Source organism: Bidens hawaiensis, unplaced genomic scaffold (genome assembly GCF_021521415.1).
Source record: "Bidens hawaiensis isolate Kalapana, Puna unplaced genomic scaffold, B.hawaiensis_p1.1 tig00002438_1, whole genome shotgun sequence".
NCBI lineage: Eukaryota > Viridiplantae > Streptophyta > Magnoliopsida > Asterales > Asteraceae > Bidens > Bidens hawaiensis.
In genome coordinates, this window is record NW_027491134.1 from 952368 (window position 1) to 974590 (window position 22223).

The window sequence follows — 22223 nt, forward strand, 5'->3', positions numbered from 1 at the left end:
ATCATTCCCCTTTTTATAGACTGTTTTCAAACGTTTTGGGGACATATGCGTATTTATTCATATTTTCTATTATATATATACCTCAAACAATCGCGAACATGATCATTGTGTGTTGTATCAATTAAATGCTATTTGCTAATTGGTATTCGTTTAAGTGTGTTTGTATCTATCAAGTCTTGGATTCTCATTAGTATGATCATACGAACGTCTTAGTAACCGGAGCCCGATTCGCTTGGCGAAGGTAAACCGACAATTTTAGTCATTGTAATCAATGCCCGATTCGCTTGGCAATGATTTATTGGCACACTAGCACGATTTGGTTATATACATGTTTTGTTATGATTTGATTGATTACTATCACATGATTGGTTTGCACAATTATCACTTATCATTTATCAATTATCTATCATATATATATACATACATACATACATACATATATATATATATATATATATTATTTGTTGTGTCAAAATTGGTGATCACCTCACTCAACATGTGTTGTTGACAAACTCCATTTTTTACGCATATGCAGGTTGCTTGAAGTTGAAATATGGACACTTAGAAAGACCTTAGGGTTATAATGAAGACAAACATGGATTTAAATTTGTTATATTTATTTACTTGATTAGTTTTGTTGTATTTAGATATTGTGTGTATTCTTGAATAAAATAATTAATTAGATATTGTCACCTTTTATGCATGATAGTATCTTCAAGCTGTGAGCAATCGGATCATGCCCCGGCATTTCCGCCTTAGGTTGGGGTGTGACACACCAGTGGCAATAAACTAAGTTGGGATTATTATCGGCCAATAACAGTTAGTCGCGATTATAAAATCCAATTTGCCTATGCAAAATATATAAAAGAAAAGGATATACGTCGATGTAGTGCACATGTGATTAGTGTTGTATTACACATGCGTACTAATGTGCATTCGATGTGTGCATTAGTCTTATATTGCATATATACAATAGTTTGCATCAAATATGTGCAATAGTGATGTATTCTATGCAATACAACACTCTTGCATATATGCAACACACACTATTAAACATGTGCACTACACCGACGAGGATTTTTTATTTTTTATTATTTTTTTTAACAATATCAACATATAAGAATAATGGAAAAAAAACTACAAAAATATTTTTAAAAATTGAAAATAATTTTTTTGGAGTTTTTAAGCTTTATTTTAAGAGAAGTTTACATTTGATCCCATCTCTGTGTGTGTTTACATATATATATATATATATATATTCCTTTAATTTGTATTGTACTTAAAAATAAAACTCCCTTTTTTATAACAAAAATGGAAATTTATGTAAAATCATATATGAAACATGACAATCGCTCAGTAAACTTCGGAAATAAAAGTTTAAAATCTATAATTTCATCTCTCAAACTCTTGGTAAAGCCTCAATTTTTTTGTTGGCTTTGGGCCTCGGAAATAGTTGGATCGCCACTGGTGACGTGTGGGTCAACCTTTATGTTTGTACATATTCCACAACAACTTGTTGTTGAGGTTCGATTATTTCTACTTTAAGGTCTGGTGATGTATTAGAATTAACTCATGGTGTTCGTAAGTAATTAACATATTTGATATTGTTGTACTCGAAATCTGTGTTCATAGATAAGTAATGGCATGTTCAAGTGATTTACAAGTTTGATGGAAAAAATAGGATTTGGACGCTCTAGATATCAAGAATCTGAATTTAAAGGAGTTAACTAAGCTATACAAATGGATAGAATGGGCTAAATCTTCACATGGCCATATCTCGTACTAGGAAATGAGTTACGAAGGCCATAATATATAAATATTAGATGTTTCCGCAAGTTAAATCCAAAAACGACCTCAGTACAGACGTACATGGTCCAATGGGTACGGCTGCAAGCCCCTAAAATTGACAAGCTTGTTCGCCAAGTTATTTAACGTAGCCTAGGCCCGTCGACCCATCTAGAACCCTTACAACCCCAATTTATATGGGTTGTATGCATTTCAGGAAACCCTAAAATGTGCTTATTTAAACTTACAGCTGGCACATGTGTGGGGGTTCGATTTTGGCAGCCTTAGGTGTGATTTAGGAGGAAAAAATGGGTTGTTTACGGGTGTGAAGATCAAGAACAGATCTTGAGCTTGAAGATTGCAGATTTAGACCAAGGATTCGTTATACCTTGGATTACTCATGTTCTATCTTTGCTTATTTTATCTTCCGTTTTAATCAAAACATGATTCTTTGATTGAATGCTTGCTTTTGTTCATCATGTTTGACTAAAAGGCTTATTAACTATTCGGATACGATGATTCTAAGACGTTACTGATATTTTTGAATGGTTGATTTGATTGTGCAGTAGGATTTTAGTAGTTTTATTATGATAGTCTTATGATGTATCTGATTGTTTGTAACATTTGTTAATTTTCAAACCCGAAACCCAACCCGTTTAAAATGTTCGATGTAATTTGGACATTCAGTTATTATTAAAGACCGTTAATTTATTTAATATATATGATCATTATGTTGCTTATAATTAATTGATTATCATGATGTTTTATTAATATTGTTATCACAAGCATTAAATTAAGTCAAGATCAATTCAATTTATTTATGCTTTAATTAAATTTCAACTATTAATCTTTCACTAATTATAATTAATTGCATATATTAAATGACATCCAACTATATTTATTTATTTTGATCAATTCCATGACTTTTGCCCATGAGATTTGCCTGTTGACTTGGTTTTGAAGATCTTTAATTACCTATACTATTTTCAAATATATAACATCTTTACCTTTCATCAATTCTTGGTCAAACCATTTAATTTCATCATTAACTATTGCTTAAAACTTGGCTAAAGACTAGCTTGACCAATTAATTCGATCAAGCATTGTTATTAACGACTCTTGCACTATAAATTCATACTCTATCTTTACAAATCCTTTACCACAACCCAATTAACTATTACTCATGTTCTAGCTCTTTTTTGGTGTTCAAGTCCATGGTTTGACTATTAAAAGTCAAACTGTTCAAGTCTTACTCTTTCGTTAATCAATCATCGGGTAGTGTTTGTTTTTATTTTTTTTGAAACACAAACTGCATAATCTTATTGACAAACCCAATTTACATTCATGATGGCGTATTATCCTTTGTTAATCGCCTGTCTAATGTTCGATTATAAAAACCTTTATGTTGAAAAAAGAAACTAAATTTTGCAAACTAATAAACAAGACTAAACTTTTTCATGTCACCTTAAATTACCATTTCAAACATGTTAGACACAAACCCGACTTAAACCGAGTTCGTGTCCGACAAAAAAATGAACCACACGTTTAACTTATTTTCTTAAATATTTTTGGTTCGGAAACGAATCGAACTCATTAAAACTTAACTAATAAATACTATAACCTATATTTCTCCTAAAACTAAAATAAATCAATTAAAAAATCAAGTAACTAATTTCTTTTCATTTAACTTATAAAGAAATAGAATAAAATTATTTGTAAATTAAATAAAATTATTTATAAATTAATTTTACCAATTTTCCATCTAAAAACCCAAGTTTTTCATATTCATAACGTTTCGTAAAACCAATTAATTATGATTTCCAATTCGTTAACTTTTGTTTTCGTTAAAATATTCGTTTTCAAGATAAGATTCCGTCAAAATTCGTACTTCGTAATTATAATAAAATTCTCATATTAATAATAAATTATTAGTTGAAATAATATTTAAATAATATAAACATTAATATTATTTTATAATTCCTTTTCGTTAACTTTATAATTCTATTTTGTTAACTTTTTAATAAGCTAAACCGATGATTTTCGGGATAATGTTACCGTTAAAATATGTGTTCAACAAATGTTATAATTCTCGTATTAGTGATAATAATAATAAAATTTGTTAAAATTTCGTAAAGCTTAAAGACAGTATTATAATACCAAATGCCTTAAAATAATAAAAGATACATTAAAATAATGCATAATTCCTAAAAACCAAATTTCATAACTTTTATAATCCCGATAGTTATATTTTATTTTTGTTTTTAATTATAGTTCGTGAACTTCGATTACTTCGGTTTCTTTAACGCTCTTTCGGTTTATATTTCAAGTTTATCTTCGATTTCGAGACGAGTTTCTAACACCCCCCCTTTTAACGTTTTTATACTTTTGGAGGTAGCATATATATCCTAGTCAACCAAATTATATTCGTTTACAAAACTGCGATTCGTATCATGGACTTGTGTGTTTACTTTATTACTTGATCAGTATTACTTGCTCATGGTTGCCTCAATAAGTATGATCATACGCCCCCCTTTGCACTCAGGATCATTTTGTTATAAGTGGAAAAGGGACCCCCGATCCGAGTACGTTGGTTGTTACCGACTGGAAAGGACATTGCATGAGCGACTATTACACTTGTTAATGGAATTGCATGGTTTTTACGTACTTATATAAAACTTGTTTGAACTCACCAACTGTTCAATTAGTTGACCATATTATATATATATATTCTACAGGTACGATTATTAGATAATGAGACGGGTGAAGACACTAGAATTAGGATATTTAAATAATGGACAAGTTGATGTTTGTATTTACTTCCTTTCAATGTATTTGTTTATTTGAACACTTGTGTACTTGTGATTTAAATGAATTAATGATAATATTGTCATGTAATAGTGTCACATGTGTTTTGAGCAATCTTTACGTCACACTCGGGCGTTTCCACTTATTCTGGGGTGTTACATTGTTATTATTAATTTTTGAAAAAAAAAACCTTTAGAGCCTGTACTTTTTCACCCATCAATATGGGAAACTTGAGCACTTGATGAAGATACATTCTTCATATTTCTTACTATGATCGTTAATTTGTGTAGATAACAACCAAGTTGTGTAGGGAAATCTTAATTGTGTATAAATGTGTGCTATTTGTGTAGGTAACAAACACACCGTATAATTTTTGTTTAGGTGACAAAATACACAAGAACAAGAAATATAGGTAAAAATAAGTCCTGTGAATTTGGTCTAGTAGTTAGTTGGCCTGCCCTCCTCAAATGGAGTTGCAGATTCTATTCCCATTTATATTGACGTCTGGGTGAAGGGACGAATTAAAGCTTTAATCCCGGGTTCTAACCCGACAGGGGGACGAGGGCTTACGCAGTATGTCCGATTCCCGCGCATCAAGAAGGGGGGGGGGGGGAGTGTATGGTCTCACAACAGTCGAGGAGTCGACCTTGGACATAACCCCGAAAATGATAGATTTACACATGAGATCGTTTGCCGTTAAGAAAAAAAAGGTAAAAATGAAAAAGAACAAGAATTTATGTGTAAGATTTATATGCTTAGATGACAAGGTTTATGTGTAATTAGTGTAGGTGACCAGGTTTCTATTAAATGTGTCAAATACACTATGAAGGAAAATTTGTTTATATGATATAGGAAAAAATCTATGATATGGTGAAAATGACTTGCAATGAATAAAAACTAGAATACCATACACATGATCAATTAAAAAAATAATTGAACTATAAAAACATGATTTTACGTTTCAATAACACTAATTAGTGTTAGCCAGCAAAAATAACTTTTAAAACTCTTTACTAATATACCCTTAGGAGAAGTATAGTTTGAAAACCCTCATGATTGAGAAAACTCGTGAAAACCCTACGTAACAACGTTTTTTTTTACATGTAATATATGTTGTTACATTTAATACAAAACATCGAAAACATACAAAAAAATATTTTGCTATTTTTTTTACATTTTTTTAGTAATTTTTATATATGTTTTTAGGAGAGAAAAAATGTAAATAAACTTTTACATTTTTTATTAACTTTAATTGTGGACCACAAGATTTAATCTTTAATTAAAAACATGTGGTTGAGAATGGATTTCTAGAGTTTTCATAACTCAAATGGATTTTTATTTTAACCTAACCCTATACCCTTATAACTAAATAAAATCAGAAATAAAAAACATTATTGGTTATAATATTTTCTTAAACTTCTTATACTAAGAAGTTTTTCTTTCATAAACCTATCGCGATATATATATATATATATATATATATATATATATATATATATATATATATAATGAAAACCCTAAAATCCTACGTGTCGTGATGTGGTCGCTCCCCCCTTTTTTGGAAGTCACCAGATTGCTTGATTTTTAAATGAAGACCTCTCATTGATTTAACCCAAATTAATGGGTATGAGTCTTACCAAAACCAAATAGCTTTTAAACGGGTTATAACATTACATTAAATTAAAAAATAATCTTACCAATTATTTGATATGAAAATCCTATAAAATAGAGATATACTAAAATTTAATATCCAATTTAAAAAGAAAAAGATATTATTTATAATTAATAAACAATTTTATAATAAAGAAAATAAACGGATAATGAGTATCACCAAACCTAGATAGCTTTTATACCGTATTATAACATATCATTTATTTGTGAAACCATTTTATCTTCAAAGATCAAGTATATTAATTATTAACTTTCTTACAATAAATAAAATTAAAATCCAAATATATATATATATATATATATATATATATATATATATATATATATATAGGGAGAGGATCAATAGAAAACTCATCTTTAGAGAGAAAACTTAAAAACTCCTAAAAACTTTTAAAAAATTATTTTTAATTAAAAATAAAAAAATATTTTCAAAATTTTGTTTTAGCCATTATTCTTATATTTCACTCTAAAAATATAAAAAAAATAAAAAAAACCGCTGTAATGCACATACGTATTACTGTGCGATACCGTTGTATTACACATGTGTATTCTATGTATTTTTGAGTTTAATAGTGTTTTATTGCATATATTCAATATTTGTGTATTGTATATGTGTAGTAGTGTTGTATTATATGAAAAAAAATAATAATAAAATAAAAGTCGATGTGGTGCACATGTGCTTTAATGTTGTATTACACATACGTACTAATGTGTATTTGATGTGTGTATCAGTCTTATATTGCATATATACAATAGTGTGTATCAAATATATGCAATAGTGTTGTATTCTGTGCAATACAAACACTTTTGCATATATGCAATGCACACTATTACACATGCGCACTATACCGACGAGGTTACCGACAAGTTTTTTTTTTAAACGATAAAAACATATAAGAATAATGGAAAAAAAAAGAAACTACAAAATTTTTTTTTTTTTTAAAAGTTTAAAAATAGTTTTTTAGAAGTTTTTAGGAGTTTTTAAGTTTTCTCTTTAAGAAGAGTTTTCACTAGAACCCACACCTATATATATATATATATATATATATATATATGTTAAAAACGAATAATGTAAAACAACCCCCGTAATACAAGGGATAAAATCTAGTGTTTATATAAAAGGCTTCTTATAGTACATTCGCACCATAACTATGCATAAAATAAAAATAATTATGCTCGAAGAAAAAGAAAGATAATTACGCATTAAGAAAATAATGCAACCTATATTTTTTCTATTTATTTACAGTTATGCCCAATGTTTTAAAAATCTGTATTTTACTTGTATTGGATTTAGTTTAAAAATGATCTAACCGGTTGAACCGGAATGCATTTGAAGGTTTTCAACCGGGTTAAATAAATTACCTTGTAATTCCATATAAATACAATTTTAACTCAAAAAATAACCAAAAAGTACATTAATAAACATCATATTTGAACCACATATCACACATAAACAATGCTCGAGCCAGATAGAAATTTCGTACTTTGTATACGAAATTAATCTATTACATAAGATGTAAATAAACCAACATTGAATTTGCATGATACAAAATTGGTTGATTAACGAATCGTCATTTACTGTGTATACTCATTTTAATTTTATTCTCTATGTTAAAAGCCATTTTTAAAAAATACGGACCACAAAAAATTATCAAGAATCTTCTGGAGTTAAAACATGTTTGTCGATTTAAACCAGTATTTTTTTTAAAAGTTCGCAGTACGATGTTCTAGAAAAATGCCTAAAAATACTGGGCTCTAAAAATTGACTGTCTTACGAAAATCCAGTATAACCGGTTCAACCAGCCGATATATACCGATTTTTAAAGCATTGATTATGCCACCACTTTTTTGTTTTAAGTTAAATCAATGGTTATCCTTCCTTCTTAATTTTTGTGTGGTTAGAAAACTTTGTACAATAACGATGGAAAAACTTTAAATACAATGGTTTCTTAGAATGCAAAGTGTAAGAAGGATTCTGAGTTATTGATTTCATTTAAAACAAATAGCGGCGAGAAAATGATAATTATGGAACCCAGATCAAACACGAAAATTATTATTTTTTTCAAATTCTCCACATTTTTTATAATGTTTATAACTTTTTATACCACATTATTTAAAAAAAACACACATCATAAAATTAGCATTTTATTCTCTTTAATTTCAGGACCTTGTTGGTGGGTGTGGGTGTGGGTGTGGGTGTGGGTGTGGGTGTATATTAACTTGACTTTTTTTTAAACTCATATATGCTATTGTATAATGTGTGTGTTATGTTCACACGTAGTTATGAAACTAGGTTGCTTAATTTATATAAGTTGCCTAATTACATACCCACGCAATTATAAACATAGGTTCAGTATTTATTATATAAGTTCCGTAATTATGTATCTTTGCTTGATTATGTAATCTTTGTGCGTAATTTAGGTTCCATATATGTCACCGCCTGGACTTTGCACGATAAGGCGACTTTTTAATATAACCCCTCTCTCTCTCTCTCTCTTGTTGATACATCATTAATTTGGTGCCTCGTTCCTTGTTTATTGTTTTGATGCTAGTTATAAGTCAAGGGACTAGTTTTGTTAATAATGCAAAGGTCATTCGCTAGGGAATGTTAGCGAATGAACCTGTTTTGGTTTCCTCATACGCTAGGGAATGTTAGAATGTGAGATGGCGTAGCGAATGTGACTCATTCCCTAAGGCTTGTTTAGCGAATCAGTCGGGCACTATATATAGTTATGTAAACTTATTCTAATTAATAATCCTGATTATTTGATAACTTGTGCCTTGTTACTCTGTCCGATTACTCTCTCAATACACGCACAAACACATTGTGCCCTAATTGTTCATAATCGGCTATATCATAGACTAGATCCTGCCATTGAATCAGATCATGAACTTCTCATGATTCCTCATCTCTCTCTCTATTATATATATATATATATATATATTTATACTCAAAGTTTTCAATTTTTAAATGGTTCCCACATGATCTTAATTATATATATATATATATATATATATATATATATATATATATATAATTGAGATCGTGTGAAAACCATTTAAAACTTGAAAACTTTCAGAACCATTTTGGACTTAAACAACCCCTTAAAAATCATAAAGCCAAAATAAAACGAAAAGTAAAAAAAGAAAAAAAACCAAAATATTTATCTATCATCTTAGTTTCATAATAATAATAAAAAAATTATCGGTTTAGCTAAATTATTCATATATATATATATATATATATATATATATATAATATTTGTTTTTCAATTCTACACACGTATATCTTTATACACATATATACAATTAGATAAATATTGCACATACGTGTATATTATGTAACTAGAGATTAAATGATAATATACATATATGCATAATTACAGGGTTTTTTTATTTTGTTTATGAAACTGGGATGACAGATAAACATTTTGATTTTTTTTTACTTTTTCAATTTTTTTGTTATTTATTTTTTAATTATTTTTCTAAATGGGTTTTTTCAATGATTCAAAATGGTTCTCAAAATTCTCAATTTTAAAAAGTACTCTTAGGATCCTCACTATACACACACACACACACACTAGTTTTTATTTCCCGTATTACGGGGTTGTTTACATTATTCGTTTATAATATTTATATATTTTTTGGATTTTAATTTTATTTATTGTAAGGAAGTTAATAGTATACTTAAGATTTGATGATATAAGGGTTTAACAAATAAATGAGATGTTATAACACGGTTTAAAGCTATATGGGTCTGGTGAGACCCATGACCCTGCTTATTGTTTTTACTATAAAATTGTTTCGTAATTATAAATAATATCTTTTTTTTAAATCGGATATTAATTTTTAGTATATCCTTATTTTATAGGGTTTTCATATCAAATATTTGGTGGGATTAATTTTAATTTAATGAGATTTTATAACCTGTTTAAAGGCTAATTGGGTTTGGTGAGACACATACTTGTGAATTTGGGTCAAATACACGAGAAACCTTCATTTACAAATAAAATAATATAATGACTTGAGAGAATGTAGAAAATAGTTTTTAAAGGTTTCGTTTATATCTATAATATATAAACGAAAACCCTAAAATCCTATGTGTTGCGATGTGGTTGCTCCCCCCTTTTATGGAAGCCGCCAGATTTCTTGATTTTTAAATGGAGGCCTCTCATTGATTTAACCCAAATTCATGGGTATGGGTCTTACCAAACCAGATAGCTCTTAAACGGGTTATAACATCTCATTAAATTAAAATTTAATCTTACCAATTATTTGATATGAAAATCCTATAAAATAGGGATATACTAAAATTTAATATCCAATATAAAAAGAAAAAGATATTATTTATAATTAATAAACAATTTTATAGTAAAAAACATAAGCGGGTCATTGGTCACCAAATCCAGATAGCTTTTAAACGGTTATAACATATCATTTATTTATGAAACCCTTTCATCATCAAACCCTAAGTATATTATTAACTTTCTTACAATAAAGAAAAATAAAATCCAAAAACTAAATATTAAAAAACAAAAAATGTAAAACAACCATTCTCTCAAGCCATCAGATTGCTTTATTTGTAAATGAAGGCTTCTCACGCATTTGACCCGAATTCACGGGTAAAAGTCTCACAAAACCTAGATAGCTCTTAAACGGGTTATAACATCTCATTATATTAAAAAATAATCTCATCAAATATTTGATATGAATATCCTATAAAATAGGAATATACTAAAAATTAATATCCTATTTTATTTTAAAAAAATATTATTTATAATTAAGAAACAATTTTATAATAAAGAAAATAAACGGATAATGGGTATCACCAAACCCAGATAGTTTTTAAACATGATTATAACATATTATTTTTTGTGAAACCATTTCTTCATTAAACCTCAAGTATATTAATTATTAACTTTCTTACAATAAATAAAATTAAAATCCAAATATACATATATAAATATTGAAAATGAATAATGTAAAACAACCCCCGTAATACGGGGGATAAAATCTAGTACTTTTAATATTAGCAGAAGTTTTCAAGTTCACTTTTGTAAAAAAGTTAAAAAAAATAGTGGTGGGGAGTTGGGGTGGGGGTGGATGGTATAATCATAGTTTAACAAGGAAGATGTAAGAAAGCTCATAATTCAATGATGCTACATTATGTTTCTTGGGCTGTAAAAAGTTTGAACAAAATTTTTGACCCAGATTTCCTTCTCCTTCTTCCATTTTGATTTGCTTTCCCTCTTTGGAATTGAGTACTTTGTTTACCTTTTGTTAAACCCACCTTTCTATACATTTCCTAATATTAAAAGACCTAAAAGATCTTAAATTTGACAATTAAATCATAAAATTAGTGATTGGTTTAGCACAATGAAAAACCTAAGATGAGGTTTTGATATCTCATGATATTTTTTTGTCGCACTAAAAATAATAAAAATATTAAACTATTTTACTACCTAAAATTTTATATTATCACACTACAGTTACTACATAATCAACAAAAGTTAAACCGGCTTATGATCGGTTTTGGTTCGGGTTTAAACCGGTTTACGAACAGTTTTTGACAAGTTCTTGACTGGTTTTGGTTCGGGTTTAAACCGGTTTTTTAACGTTTTTGGTTCGGTTAACTAGCTTGAAACTGATTTCGACAGAGAGAATTACAAACCAGTTCCAAATCTACGGTTTCAATTAGTTCCAAACCGGTTTCTACATATTTGGTCTCAAACCGGTTCGATTTCAGATTTTTGAGTTGGTTCAGTTAACCAGTTTTTTTTCCCACCTTTACAATCAACTACCTACAAACTATGTTTCGGATTAGTAAATGTATAAACACATATTAACAACAGAATAATATGTAAACATAAATCTAAATATTTTGACCATACTCTTATATCTATTAAATTAAGTGATTTATGATTTATAATTTATACTTTTATAATTTATATTGCTTTATAGTTACCAAGCATTCTAAGCTATTTATTTTAACTTTTCACACTCTTTTATAAGTAAATTATTTATTAAAATATCGACCAAGGATAAAATAAGAAGACCCACAATCCTAAGAAGCATAATAAGTCTATGCAGGCATTGTGTTTTAATTTTTGGCATGATTTTTGGATATTTTTAGTATCTTAAATCTTAAATATATATAAACGAAACCTCCCTATTTTCTCTGAAGTCATTAGATTGCTTTATTTGTAAATGGTGGTTTTTCATGCATTTGACCCGAATTCACGGGTATGGGTTTCACCAAACTCAGATAGCCATTAAACGAGTTATAACATCTCATTATATTGAAAATTAATCTAACCAAATATTTGATATGAAAATCTTATAAAATAGGGATATGCTAAAAATTAATATCTGATTTTTTTAAAAAGATATATTTATAATTATGAAACAATTTTATAGTTAAAAAAATAAGCGGGTCATGGGTCTCATTAAACCAATATAGCTTTTAAACGGGTTATAGCATCTCAGTTATTTGTGAAACCCTATTATCATCAAACCCTAAGTATATTATTAATTTCCTTACTGTAAATAAAATTGAAATACAAAAAAATATATAAATATTAGAAACGTAAAATGTAGAACAAACCCCGTAATCAAACAGTAATTTAATTTCTCATTATGGATTAATTTACATTAACGATTCTTTTTTCTTTTAAGTTTAACTTACATAAAAAGTTTCACAAAATAATATCCAAATTATAACAAATGAACATAAATGAATAAATATAAAAATTAAGTAGATAATTCATTGAACGCTTTATTAAAAAAATGAACATAACCCAACATAAATTAATCAAAATAGGTTCAAATATATTATTAACTTCTTACAATAAATAAACTAAAATCCAAAAAAATACATTCACAATATTAGAAAGGAAAAGTTTAAAAAACCCTGTAATACAGGGGATAAAAACTAGTTGTAATGTATAAAAAAACACCAAACGTAGTGGCGGCCCAACCATTTTGGTGCCTAAAGCGAAGTAAAAATCAGAGGCCTTTTGCATTCTCTTTGTTTGATTAGTAGTTTTAAAATTATTCAAATACATTAACAAAATTTGATCCTTAGCTATACAACACAATCTAAATTTTATTTTTTCACGCAAAACTAAAAATATATAAGTAATTTGCTGGTAAAAGTTGTAGCTTGTTTTATTTTATAACTTTGATATAAAAATATCTTAATTAGTACATAGTTATGTAAGTAACAAAAAAAATATCCCATTACAATGCAAATGCTAGAAAGAAAATTACACATAACACAAACAACAAAAAGAAAAAAAATGCATATGACATGGGAAAAAAATAAAAGATAACCACCATAAGAAACAAAATAATTAGTCTCATAAAAGTAACTAAATTAGAAATATTTTTTGAGCTTAAGACGATGATACTGGGTTTCGAGCCTATGCATTCACGATCTCGGCTGAGCACTCTTACCAGTACACAACAGCAAGGTGACATGCGAAATGAATTAAACTTCAAATAATATACATTATCTATATAATTTTATTTTTTTTTCAAACAAGACCTAAAAAATTTAAGGGCCTAAAGCCATAGCTTTACTTGATTACACTGCAGGGCCGGCCCTGACCAAACGTGATAATTTAAAACACAATAAAATGTATTTTACGCATTATTTTTAACACACTAGTAAATTGTTATATGTATATATATGATGTTTATCAATATAATATCATGCCAAAAAATAAAAATAAAAAATCCAAGAGCTATTTCAAAAATTTAAAACATAATACGTACATAAATTTCTCACTTTTTCGGATTTTAACTCTTTTTATTTCAACTTCACCCATTAATATTAATATTAATAAAATAATAAACACATGATACTCACATCCACTAGGTTAATATCATTTGGCCAAGAAGCAACATGCCCCGTAAATAGGAATAGTGGATATGCATTGTGGAACACTAAATAAGTAAATAAAAAACACTAATCAAAATTTTATATTAATTTTAATATTTAAAACTAAAATTATATAGTTATTAATGATTCGTTTTTTCTCTTTTAAAAAAGTTGGTAATGAATCTTCATGGTACAATGTTCCCATGAAGCATGGTGCATTTAATAATAATATTTTGTTCGCTTATATAAAGGAGATGCATGATGAGGTTCCTATTGTGGTGATTATATTTGTCTATCAATTTAAAGACATCATTCTTTTTTTGGGGGTCTTTCTTATAAATACCAAATTTTTATAACTTTGGGTTCTACAATTTGAAAGCTCCTTATAAATACCAAAATTTATAATTTCCAGGCAGATATTTGGTAATTACATTATGAATTAATTATAGCATATGCATATACTACAATATTATTTCTAATTTTTTGAAATTATGGGTTTCGTTCTCACTTTGTTGAAAATCACTTTCGTTCTTTGGAACTAACTGTAGTTGAAAAAATATTAATTTTAAATGACCATTATGCTCTCATATTTATTAAAACAAATAAAAAATTAAAAATAAAATATTCATCATTATGTTGTTCTTTTATAGGTGAATCGCTATCGCCACCTCACTTTAATCCTAAAACCTTAGCACCACAAGCCCTGGCCGTCCTCTTGGTATATTGCTTCCTTCTCTTGTATTTTTGGTGGAACCTGGTAATATCACATAAACAACTTTCAACAACATTGGGTTTGAATGTTTGAAGGATGAAACTAATACTATTTTGGGTTTGAGTATTTAAATGAATGAAATTAGCCTTTTGGTTGAATTCAATATAGGGTGAAATCAATTTTAGGATGGAGATAGTTTTGACTTGAATGTCTGATGATGACGATGACAATGACAATAATAGGTGGTGGAGATTGTTAGTCAGTGTATATATATACTTGATTTTTGGTAATTTTATAAAAAAGTAACAAAATCCAGTACAAGATGTATGCTAAACATAATGAAGTTTTCAGAAGTTGCCAAACAGTCCTTACACTTTGTATTTTGTTCCATTTTACATTTTAAGTTTCTAAAAGTAACCAAAAACCCTTGGCTCTGCATAAATTCTCCATTTAAATTTTTTACCAAACAGTCCCCCTACTTGTATTTTGTTCAAGTTTTATCACTTTCTTTTGATTATTATTATTATTATTATTAATGACACTCGTATTTTTTTTTAACAACAATTCCTAGATTTTCAAAGATAAATACAAAATAACATGCATCTTTTATTTGTGAGGAACACACATCTTAACCAACATAATGTTCCTTTAAGGAGTGATATGGGTGGAGGTGGTGGTGGCATAGGCCGCTGATGATGGTGACGTTGGCATTGGCGGTAGCAGTGATGGCGGAAATAGAGTCGACGGTAGTTGAGACGACCACGGTAGGTAGCGTTGACCTATTTGGACACGCTTTAGGTGAGCAAGTTGTATTAAAGTGACTTGTTTTGACTCGTATAATTTGAGTAAAACAAAATTGAGTTGTATAACCTGAGGCGACCCAACAAACCTATATATATTTTTAATCAAATCAAACCAAACCAAACCAAACCAAACCAAAGAATGCACTATAATTTGCACCCTCACACAACCCTTGTTTCTATCATATTGGTCACACCTAATTCGTCAAAGAATTCACCTTCAAAACATAAAGAAAGAAAGGAAATCACAAACTAAAGAAACCTCGTTGTTCTTTCTACTTGTATTTGAATGAATACAAGTTTCAATATATAATGCAAAAGAAACTAGTAGAAATATTAATTATAAAGGTAGTATCTTGTTTTTTTTTTTTTCTCTTTTTTTGTTCAACAAAAGGTTGTTTCCTCAATGATGGGCAATAAAGTAAGGTGGAAGGTGAATCTCATAATACCATCTACAGATGATGAAATCCCTTAGCCTCTCATTATAACTTGGTTGAACCCTTCTCTTCTTTCACATGTTTCAAAGTCTCTTTAAGAGCCAATTGGTTTTCCAATTTTTGCATGGTTACAACACAACTCATATTGCCAATGTTGATTGGTCCCAACCCTAACCATTGAAAATGGGATTCATTGGCAGGAATGTCACTATCCTATAAAATCCATGGTCATCAGTAATATTATTACTTTTTATTTTTGAAACTAATAAAATTTTTTTTTAACAAATATATTATTAAGGAAATTAGTAACAAGGGGCTAGATTACTATGAATGGTGTTTTTGTTGGGCTTAGAATGTAAAATGAATTCGAAAAACATGTAACAGGATAGAGAATATGTTATAAAACGTGTGTATTATTATGCGAAAAAACAAGAATTTTATTTTACTTACACAGTTTTCAATTAACTATTTATATTACTCAAAATGAATATAATAACATAAGTTAATGACATAGTCATTATTAGAATATATGTAAGTTGCTGATTTTTATCGTCCGGACTAGAATCAGTCGATCATATATAGTGTGGAACCATTTAAAAAGAATTTTTAGAACCACTTTTCATAGAAACCCCTAAAAAGAAAAAATAAAATAATAAATAAATTTATAAAGGCAAAAGAAGAAAACACAAAAATAATAAAAAAAAATAAAAAAACCAAAACGTTTATCTAGCATCCCGGTTTAAAAAAAAAGTTTTTCGGTTTAGCTAATTTATCATATATGTATAATACTAAAATAAAAAAAAACAAAAATTCAAAAAGCAAAAAAATAAAAAACGCAAAAAATTTAAAAAAGTAAAAAAGGTAAAAAAAAATACCAAAAATTTATCTAGCATCCCGGCTTCAAAAAAATAAAATAAAATAAACAAAATGTTGGGTCGGATTTTTGATAAGGAAGATTGGAATATTCTCAACCTACTCAGAAAAAGGCTAAGTATGGACTTCGAGCAAGCCTAGACGATCGAGCATGGTTTTACTACTTCGAGCAAGGTCTTCAGAACCTTAAATGGTTGATTCTTCTAAGTGTTAAGGCTTCGAGCAAGCTACATTTCAACGAGCAAGAGTATTCTTCTATCAAGCATGGATTGCCAATCGAGCAAACAGCTTGATCATACAAGTTTTAACCAAGTCTTACGAGCACAGGATGGTCGAGCACATGGGGACAAGCATGGTTGCAATAAAAGGATGTCAAGTGATCAGAGCAAGGACTTCGAGCACAGTTCAGTTCCCCGAGCATGATTTACATCCGAGCATGTTAAAGACTGCTCAATAAGTCTTAGGACAAAACTGAAGACATCAAGTAGAATGAGCTTGCTCGATGTACTAATTCGAGCAAAGCAAGAATTGTTCAAGAGGAATGAAGCCTGCTAGGAGAGGATATCTTCAATGAAGATATTCTAAGTAAAAATATGCTCGAGGACACTCACCAAGCATACCTAGTATAGGAAGTGTGCTCGAGCAAGATGATTATCTTTCTCGAGGACTTTACACTTGTATTTGTTTCGTATTTCATTATGTAATGATTAGGACGTCTAGATGGAAGGTCAGGGTCTATAAATAGACGTCCTAGGTTTCCATTTAGGGACTGAAAAACGGATAACGGCGCACGCAATACCAGAAACATTCTAAAAGAATATTCTATTTGTTTCCTCGTACAGCCGCCGCCGCCGTCACGAAACCCTAGACATTCCTTTCATTGTTACATTAAATGATGCATTTATTACAATGGATCTTTGTCTTTGATTGTGTTTTATTGATTACTCATTATTGTTTCGTGTTTGTTATATCTTACCTTCGTTCCCACTTCTTGGATATCCTGATTCCACCGGGATATTCAATAGGCCTTTGGGTAATCGAGTCGGTGTGCTCTTGTAACACTTTTACGGTGTGTACCCGATTCACGGTCCTGACAAGTGGTATCAGAGCTTGTGTAAGCTCGCTGAAGGCCACGAGACAGAAGGTTTGTGAAAAAGCTTGAAGCTTTACTCTATTTCACTACTGCAAATTCTAGATCTGCTGGAATGGAAGACTAAGAAGTCTCTACCAACAAGATTCCAAGATTTATTGGACAAGAAAACTTCATCAAATGGAAGGTGCTCTTCGAAGCAACAGTAAACTACAACGACCCAGAGCTTTGGACTTCCATCACTGAAGGGAACTATGTTCCTTCAACAGCTCCAAACAATAGTGCTACTATTGAGCTGAAGATGAAGAAAAGAGATGATAAGGCTCTATCAATGCTGAAGCTAGGTCTATCTTGGGAAATATTGACAACTGTCAACCATCACAAAACTGCAAAAGAAATGTATGATGCAGTTATAGATATGTTTGAAGGAAATATTGAACTCAGAGATATCAAGAAAGACAGACTGAAGTAAAAGCTAGACAGATTCAAGTTTAAAGACGGAGAAAGATTGAAATCAGTTCTGCAGAGGTTTATGGTGATTGTAAATGATATAAGAACAACTGATCTGCAGATCTCTAACTTTGAGCTGAAGAAGAAGCTTTTATCATCTTTGTCCGGTGAATGGTACACTGCCAACAAGTTTATTAAGGAGAAAGTCAGTTTCCCCAACTTTAAGCTGGATGATGTGATTGCATTTCTCAAGGCTGTAGAACATGAGATGATCGAAAATCATATGATTAGAGAGGACAAGCCAAGTTTTCAAGTGAACAATGCTCTTGTAGCACCAATGGGCAACCTCTCAATCAAGAACCAGTAGCCTATCATTGAAGAACCATCCGAGACCAGTTCAATGTGTGGTGGACAGCCAAGGTTTAATGTTCAACTGATAGAAGATGATGTAGCTTCTACAGCAAGTGGCTAGTCAACTTTTGTGCAAAATAATCCAACCCAAGGAACAGACTATCAAGCCTTGTTCTGAATGTTTACTGAGTCATATCATGCATTTGTAGCCAAGAATCTAATCAATACAAGCATTGTGCAAGAAGATCTTGAGCAGATAGATGCTGATGACTTGGAGGATATGGACATCAAATGGCAGGCTGCCATGTTGGCTGTTAGAAGCAAAAGATTATACAACAGAACTGGAAGATCAAGTTTCAATGGACCAAATGAGAGAATCGGTTTTGACAAATCTAAAGCAATCTGCTACAACTGCCAATAACCAGGACACTTTGCAAGAGAATGCAATATGCCGAAACAAGTTGGTAATCAAGTTAATCAGAATCAATTTTATCAGAATCAAAATCAGAATTTCCAAAATCAAAGAAATCAGATCACCAACCAAAACCCCTATAAAAACCAAATCAGACCCCAGCAACAAACCCTTCAACCTCAAATAAATAATCAACTGCAGATTCACACTAATCAAAATAGAGTCCAACAGAACAATGTGAATCAAGTTAGAGATCAAGGAAACGTTGCAGTAACAAGGGTGCCTCAGGATGGGGAGTTTGATTGGAGCAACCATGCAGCTGAGATTGAGAAGGCAAATGTTGCTTTTATGGAAAAAGTGCAGGACAAGCCTGAATCTTCAAATGCGCAGGTACAATATGATATTTCAATTTATGATCTTCTTATTACTATTAATGAACTAAATCAGGAGATTGGAAAGTGGAAAACTGAATGTGGAAGAAAGGATACAAGAAAATGTATCAAAGACATTTAAATGAAGAAAAAGGCAGTTCAGATGATGAAGAGAAAATGTCAGTGCTAGAAAAGAGACTGAAACAAGTCTTGAAGATCAAGGAAGAAGCAAGAGCATCAAGCAAACCTGCAAAGAACAGAAGGTCAAAAGTGACAAAGAAAAAGAAAAGATTAGACCGGGTGTTCTTCATGGGGATGAGAAATTCTTGTTGAAGCAGGGTTATGAACCAAGGGGGTTTCAATGGAAGACTAAGAAGGAGTTGACTGAAAAGAAGGACTATGTGATTGAGCAAACTGAAGAACTAATCAAGTCACAAGTTGTGAAAGCTGGGTCAGATTCAGACTCAGAAGAAGAATGTGAAGTTATGTATGAAGACCTACTTCCAGTTCCAGTTCCAACTTCTGATGAATCTCCACTTGATACTGAATTACAAACTGATGCAGTTTGTGATTCAGAATCCAACTAATTTTATTTTGTATGTATGTGCAGGAACAGTCCTTGAATAGTAATGACTTATGGTACATGGACAGTGGATGTTCCAGGCACAAGACCTGTGACAAAAGTGAATTAATCAATTATGAAAGAAAATATGAAGGGCCAGTTACTTTTGGGAGTGATGAGAATGGAGGGAAGATTGTTGGAAGAGGCACACTCACCAATGGCAAGGTATCCTTTGAGAATGTGCTACATGTTGAAGGACTACAATATAATCTGCTTAGCATTTCTCAAGTTTGTGACAAAGGATACAAAGTAGCCTTCAATGATGAACACTGCCTAATTCTAAAGCCCGAATTTGTGATTCCAACTGATATGATCATGATGATGGCCCCAAGCAATGGCAACCTCTATAAATTGAGAATGAATACTGCTACATCTAGAGGTGGTTCATGTTTTGTTTCCAAGGCCACTGAAAATGAGACCAAACTGTGGCACAGGAAGATGTGTCACGTCAACTTAAAGAACATGAACAAGCTAGTGAAAGGTGAACATGTTGTTGGCCTTCCTACAAAGGGGTTCAAGCTTGAAGAAAAGTGCACATCTTGCTTTAAAGGGAAGCAACATAAATCCTCACATAAGAGTAAATTGATAAATACAATCGATGAGGTCTTGGAATTACTACACATGGACTTTTTGGTCCAGTGAGTGTTCCAAGTATTGGAAAGAAGAGATACTGCCTTGTGATCATAGATGATTACTCAAGATTTACTTGGGTATACTTTATGGACAGCAAAGATGAAACCCCAGATTTGATAAGATCCTATGTTCTAAAATTGGAAAATCAACTTGAAAGGAAGGTGAAGGTCATTAGAAGTGACAATGGGACAAAATTCAAGAATGGAATTATAGAAGAATTCTGCACTTCTAAGGGGATATTTCAACAATACAGTGCACCTAAAACTCCTGAGCAAAATGGTGTTGCAGAAAGAAGGAACCGAACACTAATTGAAGCTGCAAGGACCATGATTGCTGATGCAAATCTGCCTGTCACTTTCTGGGCAGAAGCTATCAACACTGCATGTTATGTGCAGAACAAGGTTCTTCTGAACAAGGCTTAAAATAGGACTCCATATGAGGTTATCTTCAAATGGAAGCCCTATGTGAAGTTCTTAAAGCTTTTTGGATGCAGATGCTCACTATTGAATACAAAGGATTATCTGAACAAATTCCAGTCTAAATCACTGGAATGTTTCTTTGTGGGATACTAATCTCATTTAAAAGCTTACAGAGTCTATGTGAAGGAGCACATGGTGGTTATTGAGTCTTCAGACATAATATTCATTGAAAACCACTTTAACAATGTTGAAGGTCCCAAATGGCTCTTTGACTTGGAGAAAATGATCAAGTCTTTCAAAATTTACAATGAAGACATGGATGACAGCATGTACAGAACCAACTTTGAAGATAAAGGAAAACAAAAGCAAGTTGATCTGGACAAGCTATGGTCATCTGTTGCTCCTAAACCAAATGGATTCAATTTTGAAAGGAACAACCAAGAAACAATTGAAGTTGATGAAAATGGACAAGAAGTTGCAGTTGAAGTTTCTAATGAAGGTCCAAGTGATGTGGAAAGTGAACCCATTCAAAGTCAACAACCTCAGCCTGAAGGGACAAATCAATTTGAAGATAGGTTTCAGTCCTTGTTTGACTCTCTACAAATTGGATCAAATGAAGCATCAACATCAGAAATTGATCAAATTCAAGCAACTGATGAAAATCAAGAGAGAATTGAAAGTGAATATGCTGAGTTAAATATGACCAACCTTGAGACAGACATACAGTAGAAACTCTATAAAATAATACACTTGGGACCACCAAAATTTATTAATTAAAAGAGTTATTAATTAATCGATAAATTAATAATTATTAATTTAAATATTACTCAAGTATATTTTACAATGGAGCCCCCTTCGTGAAACGAAGCTATTAAAGCAGCAATCACATTGAACAATTTCTTGTTGAGCT